Here is an 11,323-nt window from a genome sequence, read left to right as displayed (position 1 = left end):
AAATGGAACCAAATACGATGTATTTATTATACTGTATATAAGATACAGTAAACTTCTGAGTGCTAATAATGTGTAACTCTGAATGTACAGAACGATGTACGGTCGGTAACCCATTCAACCCTCTTAGAGTTAACTTATTTAGTCCTGACGTCAACATTTTTCAACATTTTTCTGAAAAACCTCATGTTTCTATATCAGTGGTGCTCAATATTTCATATGTGAAGGACCCCAAAAATGATCTGGAATTGGCCGCCGACCCCCATCTGAAAATATGCTGTTCCAGGAACCCCCCCTCCCCCCCCCCCCCCGAAGCAAAGAGTTGAGTTAAAAAACGTTGGCTCTGAATATACTGTACATTCATTTGCGGCACATTTTCACGATTTAAAAAAAATAGCAGATCTACAAGCTCGTAGCGCGGCACTCGGTGCCGCGCTATGAGCTTGTAGATCTGCTATTTTTCAACAGCTAAAGAATAACATAATCCTTAAAACACCAAGAGGGGTTCCCGGCGCCCAGAATGGGTGAAACTAACGCTGAGGATTTCTACGGTGTAGCAAAGTGTGCCGCGGCGCACAGTCGCAGAGAGAGAGAGAGTGTGGGAAAAGAGGTTGAGGGATGCCAGGGAACCGTTTGTAACTGTGTGTGTGTGTCCCAGAAATAGTTCCACTGCCATGTCATCCCCTGCTCATTCTTGGGTTCTACAAATAGCCCCAAACAAAGACCCATTTCGGGTTCCTTTTTCTGGGCTGAGATCACTCCATGCAGGCCCAGTCTTATGAATGAAGACATTCCAGTGAGAGCTGGGAGCAATTATAATAAAATAATGGAGAAAAAAAAACAAATACACTTTGCCGTTACCAAAACGGGAAGGCAAATGACATAATTCCTCCAGATGGGTGGATGACAGTCATCAAACATGTTCGTCGACTACCTTTTTTCACTGACGAAAACTAAATGGAAACTAAATGAAAACTAAGCTATGAGGACTAAAACTAAGACTAAATATATTGACAATTTCATCAACAAATAAAAACTAGACTAAAATGTTAGGAAGGGGCTAGTGGACGAGAGATACAGTATCAGCAAAAGACAAGTCATTTTACATTTGGTTGCATGCCAAAGAATAGCCGATCTACAAACTCACAACGCGGCGCGCTGCGACGCGTTGTGAGCTTGTAGAGCTCGTAGACCTATGGTCATGAAGTGCGGGTCATGACCGAAAGAATAAGGTCGCGAAAACAAGCGGACGAAATGAGTTTTCTCCGAATTGCATTGAATTGCATTTTTATAGCGCTTTTTCCAAGTGCTCAAAGCGCTTTACAACGGTTCATTCATACAGTACATTGGGAGGTGAAGCGGTGAACAGTCGACGCCAGCGTCCTCACTTTCCCACATTCACACACCAACGGTGGCGAGCTCACACCGACCGACTCATTGGAGGTTCAGTGTCTTCGACATGTGGGACAGGAGGAGGAGGAGCCAGGATTCGAACCGCCGACCCAGGGATCATTGTACGACCTGCTCTACCTCCTGAGCCACAGCCGCCCCGATAGAGGGAATCAGTCTGTGACTTTGACATCATGGGTAAAACACCCGATGTAGAGAATCAATTGACATCAATAGTACTGCGTTGAAGCCGGACGGATAAGGTGTGCAGATGAAGGTGCTTTGATGTTGAGACATCGATCCGGTCGTCCGTCTCGCTCTTTCCCAGATAATGTCCGACAGTAAATTAAAGGAAATAAGATAACCAGTGGTTTTATGGAAAAAAGACTACAATAGTGACCAGTGGTGTTCAACCCTTTTCATATAAAGGTCCACTATTTGTTCAGCATTTGAGCCACGGGTGACATTTAGAAGGGTCCATTTCGGTTCAAACTGTCCATCATTTAACTGGGGACCACCTAGCTGGAACATACTGTATACAATATCTACAGTATATGTATGGTACTGTATATTTATATATTAAATTAATATACCATACAATGTACAGTGACAGTACAGTACAGTACAGTACAGTACAGTACAGTACAGTACAGTACAGTACAGTACAGTGACCCCCTGGGGACCCCCACACGGCAACTCTGTCATTTCTCAACCGTTTAAGACATGGTGCGGGCCGTGCGGCTTGCTGGAACCGGGCCCTTGTGGGTCTGGAAGTTCCGGGGACCCCCCCCAGGGTCTGGAAGTTCCACTCACTTCACAGTTCACACGGGTGTGATTTATTTTTATTTTTTTACTTTTTACAATTACAGTACACGGCAAAGAAAACATGCACCTGCATCATGGATCCATGATTTCATTTATTTAACAGCCGATTATTTGCCATATTTGGACATTGATTTAATGAATGTTTTTTTTGCCATGCATGCCAGCGGGCTTCAGCAACACAGCGACTGACATACCAAGAGCCTATGTTTAGGTGACCTTTGACCTGAATGAGGTCTGAGAAATGTTAACCAGCCAGCGGACACATTCTATGAAGAGAGAGAGAGAGAGAGAGAGAGAGACAGAGAGAGACAGAGAGAGAGAGAAATTCCTAGAAAGATAAAATAACTCGAGGGCCTCAAAATAAACTTTTTAGTAGTCAGAAAACTCAGAATGCAAGAGAAATGCATTTTATGTAGACTGTGGGGGTCGCAGAGGTCACGGGAAAAGTGCCTTTTTGCAGAGAGGAAGAAGCTTCAGGCTGATTTGAAAGCTATAATGCAATGCCAACCCTTAACCCATTCTGACTTGAGATCAGATTCATACGAGGTTTCCACTGGACACACACTGGTCTGATTAACCCATTCTGACCTGAGATCAGATTCTAAAAATGTCAGTCGTTCTTCGATTTTTCAAAAATAGCAGACCTACAAGCTCATAGCGCGCCACTCGGTGGCGCGCTATGAGCTTGTAGATCTGCTATTTCTCAATAGCTAAAGCATAACATGATGCTAACACCAAGATGGGTTCCCGTTCAGAATGGGTTAACCGGGGCCGATGGTTTCTGAAGGATTTTGTTCACATGAGATCAACTTCTATAAATGTCAAGGTCTATCTTCTTCTTTAGAATGGCTGTGTGTGCGTGGGAGACATTTTACCAATTTGAAAAACATTTTTGAATAGCCAATTTACCCAATCTACACCGATACATTGTGAGGTTGTAGATTGACTATTTTTATATATATAAATATTGACTATATTTTAACTATTCAAATATGTTTTTTAAAAGGCAAAGGAGTTTAGGGATAAGGGGTTTAGCATGGATGAAAATAGAGACCCTTATAGGGCAGACAGACAGACAGACAGACAGACAGACAGACAGACAGACAGACACCGCCAATCCTACATCCAGTCAAGTTCATATTTTGTGTAGCTTAGCTTTGTATAATTTTGCTCATAGCTCCTCGTCATTCTTATATTGTTTTATTTCTTCAATTTTGCCATGCATTTTTAATTGCAGTACAATTACAGTACATTTCAAGCACAACTCAATAGTACTAAGACTGTTAACTGTGGACGACACCATAAAGCATTACACTAGTTTACAACAGGGTCCACCATGTTCAATTCATCATAACATTTAGAGAGAGACTTCTACAGTGTGTAGGCATTGCTAATCCTGAATCCATTTGAATGTCATACATTACACTTTGTAACGGACCCCGGAATGGAAATGGAGGAAAGGCTCTTACTTTGAAAGGCTATGTGGGCAAACAGGAAGCTTGCTCACTCATACTGTCTGATAAAGCCCAGCATGCATCAGTCAGGAAGTAAATGTTTGTTCTTCATGTGCTCCAAACCATGATCATGGAAAGCTAAGCCTAACCTCACCAACAGGATGAAATGGAACACCAAAAGGAACAAGTGAGTGCAGACAAATGAAATAACAAATGACATGGAAATGGAACTGCCAGATTTTAATTATTGATTTATTGGTTTTAGTGACTTTCCTGGAGAATGGCATGGTCAAGTGACATCATGATATTGGGACACCTGGTAACAAGTTAGCACCTAGCTGGAGAGGGAACAAGGTGAATGTCATTTTATGGTTATTGGTTTGTGTCATATTGTTGTGGGATCTTGTTTTATTGGTTTGTTTATATGGTATTATGTTTTGATATGAAACTTTTATTGGTTAATTGTAAACTTATTTGTTTATATGAATGCCTCACTTTATTGAAGATTTCTTCCTGTATTGATTATATGTTTGTGCCTTGCCTTTAGTTTTCACGATGATCTATTAAAGAAACTTCACATCATCAGTCGGCCTTCAACCTCTTTGTCCAGCGTGGTTCGCTACAGTGAAAACTTCACCCAACATGGCCCCCCACCCCCCCCCGTAAGACATCTACACAGTCTCAGATTCTGAGATCTGTACTTCAGAACCCGGCCTACTTCACCCCTTCAGCCTGCTTCACAGTGGTTAGTGGTCTGAGGGTTGATCATTTCAACACAAACACAACAGCAAATACATAATTGACATTACACACAGCTTCAGAAAAAATAAAATAAAGGTTCATGCAGAGGAATGTGAACTGGACATTGTCTTGCTCTTTTGGAAAAAGGTTTCAAGTGCTTGTGGCCATGCCTATGAATTATGGTTTTGATGTTTATGTAAAGTGGTGACATTATTTATAAAGGTTTTCTTACAGTTTGATACTGTGGGTTTTTGAGGTTTATGCAAAGGTATTTATGAAGGGTTCCATACAGTTTGATACTGTGGGTTTTTGACGTTCATGAAAGGTGTCAGTCTTTGATCCGGTACAGAGGTTTTCTTGGGTTCACCTTTTGTTTGTGGTAATTTTCTGTGATACATTTTCAAAATGCCTGAAATAAGTGTTGAGGTACATGGGTCTGATCTAGACCAAGAACTTGACAAACAAATTGAAAATGTCAACAAAGAAATTGAGGACTTGAAAGATGCCCTCCAAAGGGAAAATGAATCGGAGGAAAGACAAAAATTAAAGGAAGCCATTCATGCCAAAAAACAAACGCTAGAAGATCTCAATGAAAGATGGACGGACTTACAAGAAAAACTTCAGGACGAAACCATAAGCCCTCGACGCAGCAACCGTAAACAAGTTCCAACAAGTAAAATGCTTGCGTATCAAAAGGAAACTACAGATAAAAAGATCAAAACATTCCTCAGTATGTATGAACAATGGAAGGTCATAGTGCGCACATTAAAGATGAATCTAAAATCTAATACTCCAGAAAGTGAAATTGAACTCGTAATTGACAAACTGGTAAGAAGCAAGGAGAATGTCTCAAGGCTCTTCATCGAGATTCGGGATCACGTCACGCCAGATATGGATATGAGGCGGCGGGTCGACTCATGTGAGTCCATCACAAAAGACCTCGTGCAAATAGCTACAGACATAATGCTGGATGATGATATCAATGTGGAAAATCAACATGATCGCCTTCAGGAACTGCGTAACCGTGACTCCTCTCATTCTATCTTTGGTGCTCAGTCACAAGCCAGTTCCAGAAGAAGCCACCGTTCTAGCACCTCTATAGCAGCCAGTCGACTAGAGGCAGCAGCTGACCTTGCTGGAAAGGAGGCTGAATATGAGTCCCAAGTGGAAGAGCAGAAAAAGAAGGGAGAACTGGAGCAGCTGCAAGCAGCAAGAGGAGTCAAGGTAGCTCGAGCTAAACTGAGGATTTATGATCAGGCAGTACAAGAGGAGGCTGCCATTCTGGACAACTATCCCAACTATCCTAACAGCTATCCTAACACCAATAAAGGAGAGGCTGCCATCTCAAAGGAAATCCAGCACTCAGACATCATTACACCAAACATACCCCTTGACATTATTTCTATCACCCAGGCAATTCACAGCAGTATGGTTTTAAACAGACTTCCCATTCCTGAACCATTCATATTTACTGGAGAACCCATAAGCTTCATTCAATGGAAGGCTTCATTTTGCTCATTGATTGATCAAAGGCCCATTTCACCTGCAGAAAAATTGTATTTTCTGAAGAGATACGTGGGTGGATCGGCTCGTAAGGTTCTGGAGGGTACCTTCTATAGGAGCGATGATGAGGCCTATCGTGAAGCCTGGGACAGACTACAACAGCGCTATGGACAGTCGTTCACTATTCAGAGAGCCTTCAGAGAGAAACTCACAAGATGGCCTAAGATTCAGAACAGAGATGCCCTAGGACTGCGGGAATTTGCAGACTTTCTGAAATCTTGCCAAGATGCCATGCCTCACGTGAAAGGATTAGAAATTCTGAACGACTGTGAGGAAAATCAAAGGCTCATTCAGAAACTACCCGAATGGACAGCTTCCATGTGGAATCGGCAAGTAGCTCAGCGTCTGCATGACAACAAGGATTTTCCCAGTTTCCGAACTTTCTCTGATTTTGTTTCCATGGAGGCGGAAATTGCATGTAACCCAATTACATCTTCCCACGCTCTCAGATCTTCAGATTCCAACATGGAAAAAATACATCACAGAGAAACAAAGGGGAACAATGCTAGGGTTTTCCATACTCAAGCTGACCCGGATGGCGCCTATCAATATCCAAAGAGTTCAAAACCTCCATGCATACTCTGCCAAGACGGCACGCATCAACTTCAGGGCTGCTTAAGGTTTACGGCAATGTCTTTGGAGGAGCGACATAACTATGTGAGGGAAAGGGGACTCTGTTACGGATGCCTGAGATCCGGCCATATCTCTAAACGTTGTCGTTATCCCCATGTGTGCGACGTCTGTAAGGCAAAACACCCTACCTGCCTCCATGATTTCAGTCGTGGCAGGGATACACATGCACCTAGTACAGCTCCAGCAGAAGACGATACTAACGATTTAACTGCAGTAACATCATTTAGTGTGGCCGGGGATGGATCTCCTAACACCTCTATGGTTGTACCAGTATGGGTATCGACTAAGAAGGAACCGAATATAGAGAAACTTGCCTATGCCATGCTAGACACTCAAAGTGATACAACTTTCATTGAAAGGGGTTTGAGCCAGTCTTTGAGAGCAGAAACGTATCCAGTTAAACTGAAACTGACCACCATGGGTGGAAGTAATACTCTTGTCAACAGCGAAAGGACCTCAGACCTCCGAGTCAGGGGATATAATTCAACCAATTATTTGGACCTTCCACTAGCCTACACAAAGGACTGGATACCCGCTAATCGATCACACATTCCCACTTGTGAAACAGCGAGGCAGTGGGAGCATCTCTTGGAGATAGCAGATGAGATGCCATCACTCAAAGACTGTGACGTGGGCCTGTTAATAGGCTATAATTGTTCTGCAGCACTCGCACCTAAACGTGTCATTCTGGGAAAACCAAATGAACCATTCGCCGTTAAAACTGATCTGGGGTGGAGTATTGTAGGATGCTCCTTGCCACGTCCCCATTTTTCAAACCCCATAAGTATGTGTCACAGAGTAGCCACCAAAGAGCTACCCCCAATCACCCCTGCTGATGCCATTCGCATGTTGGAGTCTGACTTTAAGGACGGTGATGCAAATGACAAAACGGTATCCCAAGATGATATTGCTTTCCTCAACATAATGAATGAAGGTATTCACAAAACTAACCATGGCCACTATGAAATGCCTCTTCCCTTCAAAGAAAGACCCAGTTTACCCGACAATAAGCAACTGGCTATCATAAGACTAAAACATCTCAAAAGGAAACTGCTTAAGGATGATTGCTATAAGAAGCAATACACCACCTTTATGGAGGAAATAATAGAAAGGGGTGACGCAGAGGAAATCAAGGACCATGGAACTGAAGGTGAAAGATGGTACATCCCGCATCATGGCGTATATCATGCCAAGAAACCAGGCAAGCTTCGGGTAGTATTTGACTGTTCTGGTAAATACAGAGGAACTAGTCTAAATGACCATCTGCTCTCAGGACCCGATTTGACAAATAACTTAACTGGCGTTCTCATAAGATTTCGACGGCATCCAGTCGCATTGATGTGCGATATCGAAAAGATGTTTCATCAGTTCTACGTAAATAAAGAAGACCGAAACTACCTGCGTTTCCTGTGGTGGAAGGGAGGAAATATGGACACGCAGCCCAAGGAATTCCACATGAATGTGCATCTGTTTGGTGCCGCTTCTTCTCCCGGATGTGCAAATTATGGGCTAAAACACCTTGCAAGGGAAAACCGTGACCTTTACCCTCTTGGCTCACAGTTCGTCATAAGGGATTTTTATGTTGACGACGGGGTCACAAGTGTGAACCGTACTGAAGACGCTATTCAGCTCGCCAGAGAAGCACAAGAACTTTGCACCAAGGGTGGTCTCAGACTGCACAAATTCATATCCAATGACAGAGCTGTCTTAGAGAGTATACAACCATCAGAACGTGCTACAGACTTGAAGAACCTTGACCTTTCCTTTGAAGAGCTGCCATCGGAGAGAGCATTAGGAATCCAATGGGACGTAGAATCGGATTGTTTTAGACTGGCAGTCAATCTTAAAGTCCAGCCTGAGACTCGCCGTGGAATTTTGTCTACAGTTGCCTCTGTGTACGATCCCCTTGGGTTTGTGGCCCCGTTCCTATTGAAAGGGAAAGGGGTCCTTCAGGAAATGTGCAGGCGTGGCATAGGCTGGGACGACCCTTTGGCGGACGAGCTCCAGCCACAGTGGGAAAGATGGAGAAGTGACCTGTCCAATTTGGACAAGATTAAGATACCACGCTGTTATGCACCTGCAGACTTCGGAAAGGCAATCAAGACAGAGCTACATCATTTTTCTGATGCCAGTATGACGGGATATGGCCAGTGTACTTACCTGAGACTGCAAAATGAAGAAGGAAAAGTCCACTGTGCCTTGATCATAGGGAAATCCCGTGTTTCACCAACAAAAATTACAACCATTCCCAGATTGGAATTGACTGCTGCAGTTGTCTCTGTGAAGATGAGCAATATGCTCAAAGAGGAGCTGGGATGCACAGAGGCAGAGGAGGTTTTCTGGACCGATTCTAAGGTAGTGTTGGGATACATAAACAATGAGGCACGACGATTCCACACTTTCGTCGCAAATCGGTTGCAGAAGATACACCTCAGTACGTCTCCGCAGCAATGGAAATACGTTCCTACTGGTGAGAATCCTGCCGACCTTGCCTCCAGGGGCCTAACGGCCAGAGAACTGTCCTCTTCAAGTTGGTTCACCGGCCCACAGTTCCTGTGGGAAAGAGAAATCAGGGCATCAGAAGATTACATCCCTGAACCGGTAGTGGGAGATCCAGAGGTTAGAAGCTCTCTGGTTTTGAATACAGAAACAACGGAGCAAAGAAGCATCATTGACCGTTTGTGCAAATTCTCAACCTGGTCAAGAGCAATCAGAGCCATCGCTCGCATCCTCAGATTCACCAGCAAGAGCAAATTAAATGGCCTCACCACTGTGGCAGAAAGGGAAAAGGCGGAGCATGTCATTATTCAGGCCTTGCAAGGGCAAGCATACAAAGAGGAGTTGGAGGTGATATGCAGGGGAGCCGTACTACCGTCTCGCAACAAACTGTATTGTCTCAACCCCTTCCTTGAAGATGGCATACTCAAGGTGGGAGGAAGATTACGTAACTCGTCAGTCTCTAACTCAATCAAATATCCTACAATAATTCCAAAGAATCACCCCTTATCTAAGATGATAATTGCCCACTGTCATGAGGAAGTCAAGCATCAAGGCAAAGGTCTTACAATTAATGAAATGAGGTCAAAGGGATATTGGATGCAAGGGATAAATAGAGCCGTGGCTACATATATTCAACGTTGCGTGTCTTGCAGACGACACAGAAGACCAACAGAAGAGCAAAGAATGGCTGATCTGCCTCCCGAACGTGTGGAACCATCACCGCCATTTACCTATTGTGGGATGGATTGTTTTGGGCCATTTCTTGTGAAGCAAGGACGAAAAGTTAATAAGAGGTATGGCCTTCTATTCACTTGTCTATCTTCTCGAGCCATTCACATAGAAATGCTCGATGATATGACAACGGATGCCTTTATCAATGGCCTTCGCTGCTTCATTGCCATACGTGGTGCAGTTCGACAGATCCGCTGCGATCAAGGAAGTAATTTTATTGGTGCAAAAAATGAGTTCAAGGAAGCTCTCAAGGAAGTGAATGCAGAACGGTTGACTACATTTCTGTCAGAAAAACAGTGCGACTTCTGCATGAATGCACCTTACACAAGTCACGCTGGCGGAGTCTGGGAACGTCAGATACGCACAGTGAGAAGTATCCTTCAGGCTACTATTGAGCTTTCCTCCGGCAGACTGGATGATGCATCCTTACGGGCCTTTCTCTATGAAGCTATGGCTATAGTGAATAATCGCCCCCTCACCATCGATAATCTCAATGATCCAAACAGCCTTGAACCACTCACCCCTAACCATCTTTTAACCATGAAATTGGTCAAAGCCTTGCCTCCCCCCGGCACCTTTGTAAGGGAGGACATGTACGCTCGGAAGAGATGGCGGCATGTTCAATACTTGGCCGAACAGTTCTGGAGTAGGTGGAGGAAAGAATATCTGGCCAACATCACTATCAGACAGCGGTGGCACGTCCCACGGAGGAATCTCCAAATAGGAGATATAGTGATGGTACACGATAATGATTTGCCCAGAAACGAATGGCGGTTGGGTCGAGTGGCAGACACTAATACCGACAGTGATGGACTAGTAAGAAGAGTGAAGGTCTGCCTTAGTGATCAGAAGCTTGGCAAGAAGGGTGAACGCCTGTACAAACAGTCAGTACTGGAACGTTCCGTGCAGAAGCTGGTCCTGTTGTTGGAAACTGGCGAGCCTGCCTCCTAATTGTTGCCTCTGCTGACTGGAAAATCATATGTGACTCATACACGTCATGCCCACGTATAATTTTGGTGGGAGTGTAACGGACCCCGGAATGGAAATGGAGGAAAGGCTCTTACTTTGAAAGGCTATGTGGGCAAACAGGAAGCTTGCTCACTCATACTGTCTGATAAAGCCCAGCATGCATCAGTCAGGAAGTAAATGTTTGTTCTTCATGTGCTCCAAACCATGATCATGGAAAGCTAAGCCTAACCTCACCAACAGGATGAAATGGAACACCAAAAGGAACAAGTGAGTGCAGACAAATGAAATAACAAATGACATGGAAATGGAACTGCCAGATTTTAATTATTGATTTATTGGTTTTAGTGACTTTCCTGGAGAATGGCATGGTCAAGTGACATCATGATATTGGGACACCTGGTAACAAGTTAGCACCTAGCTGGAGAGGGAACAAGGTGAATGTCATTTTATGGTTATTGGTTTGTGTCATATTGTTGTGGGATCTTGTTTTATTGGTTTGTTTATATGGTATTATGTTTTGA

The sequence above is a fragment of the Protomyctophum bolini genome, assembly GCF_963924005.1.
Source record: "Protomyctophum bolini genome assembly, chromosome: 19".
NCBI classification, from domain to species: domain Eukaryota; kingdom Metazoa; phylum Chordata; class Actinopteri; order Myctophiformes; family Myctophidae; genus Protomyctophum; species Protomyctophum bolini.
This window is presented reverse-complemented; position numbering follows the sequence as displayed.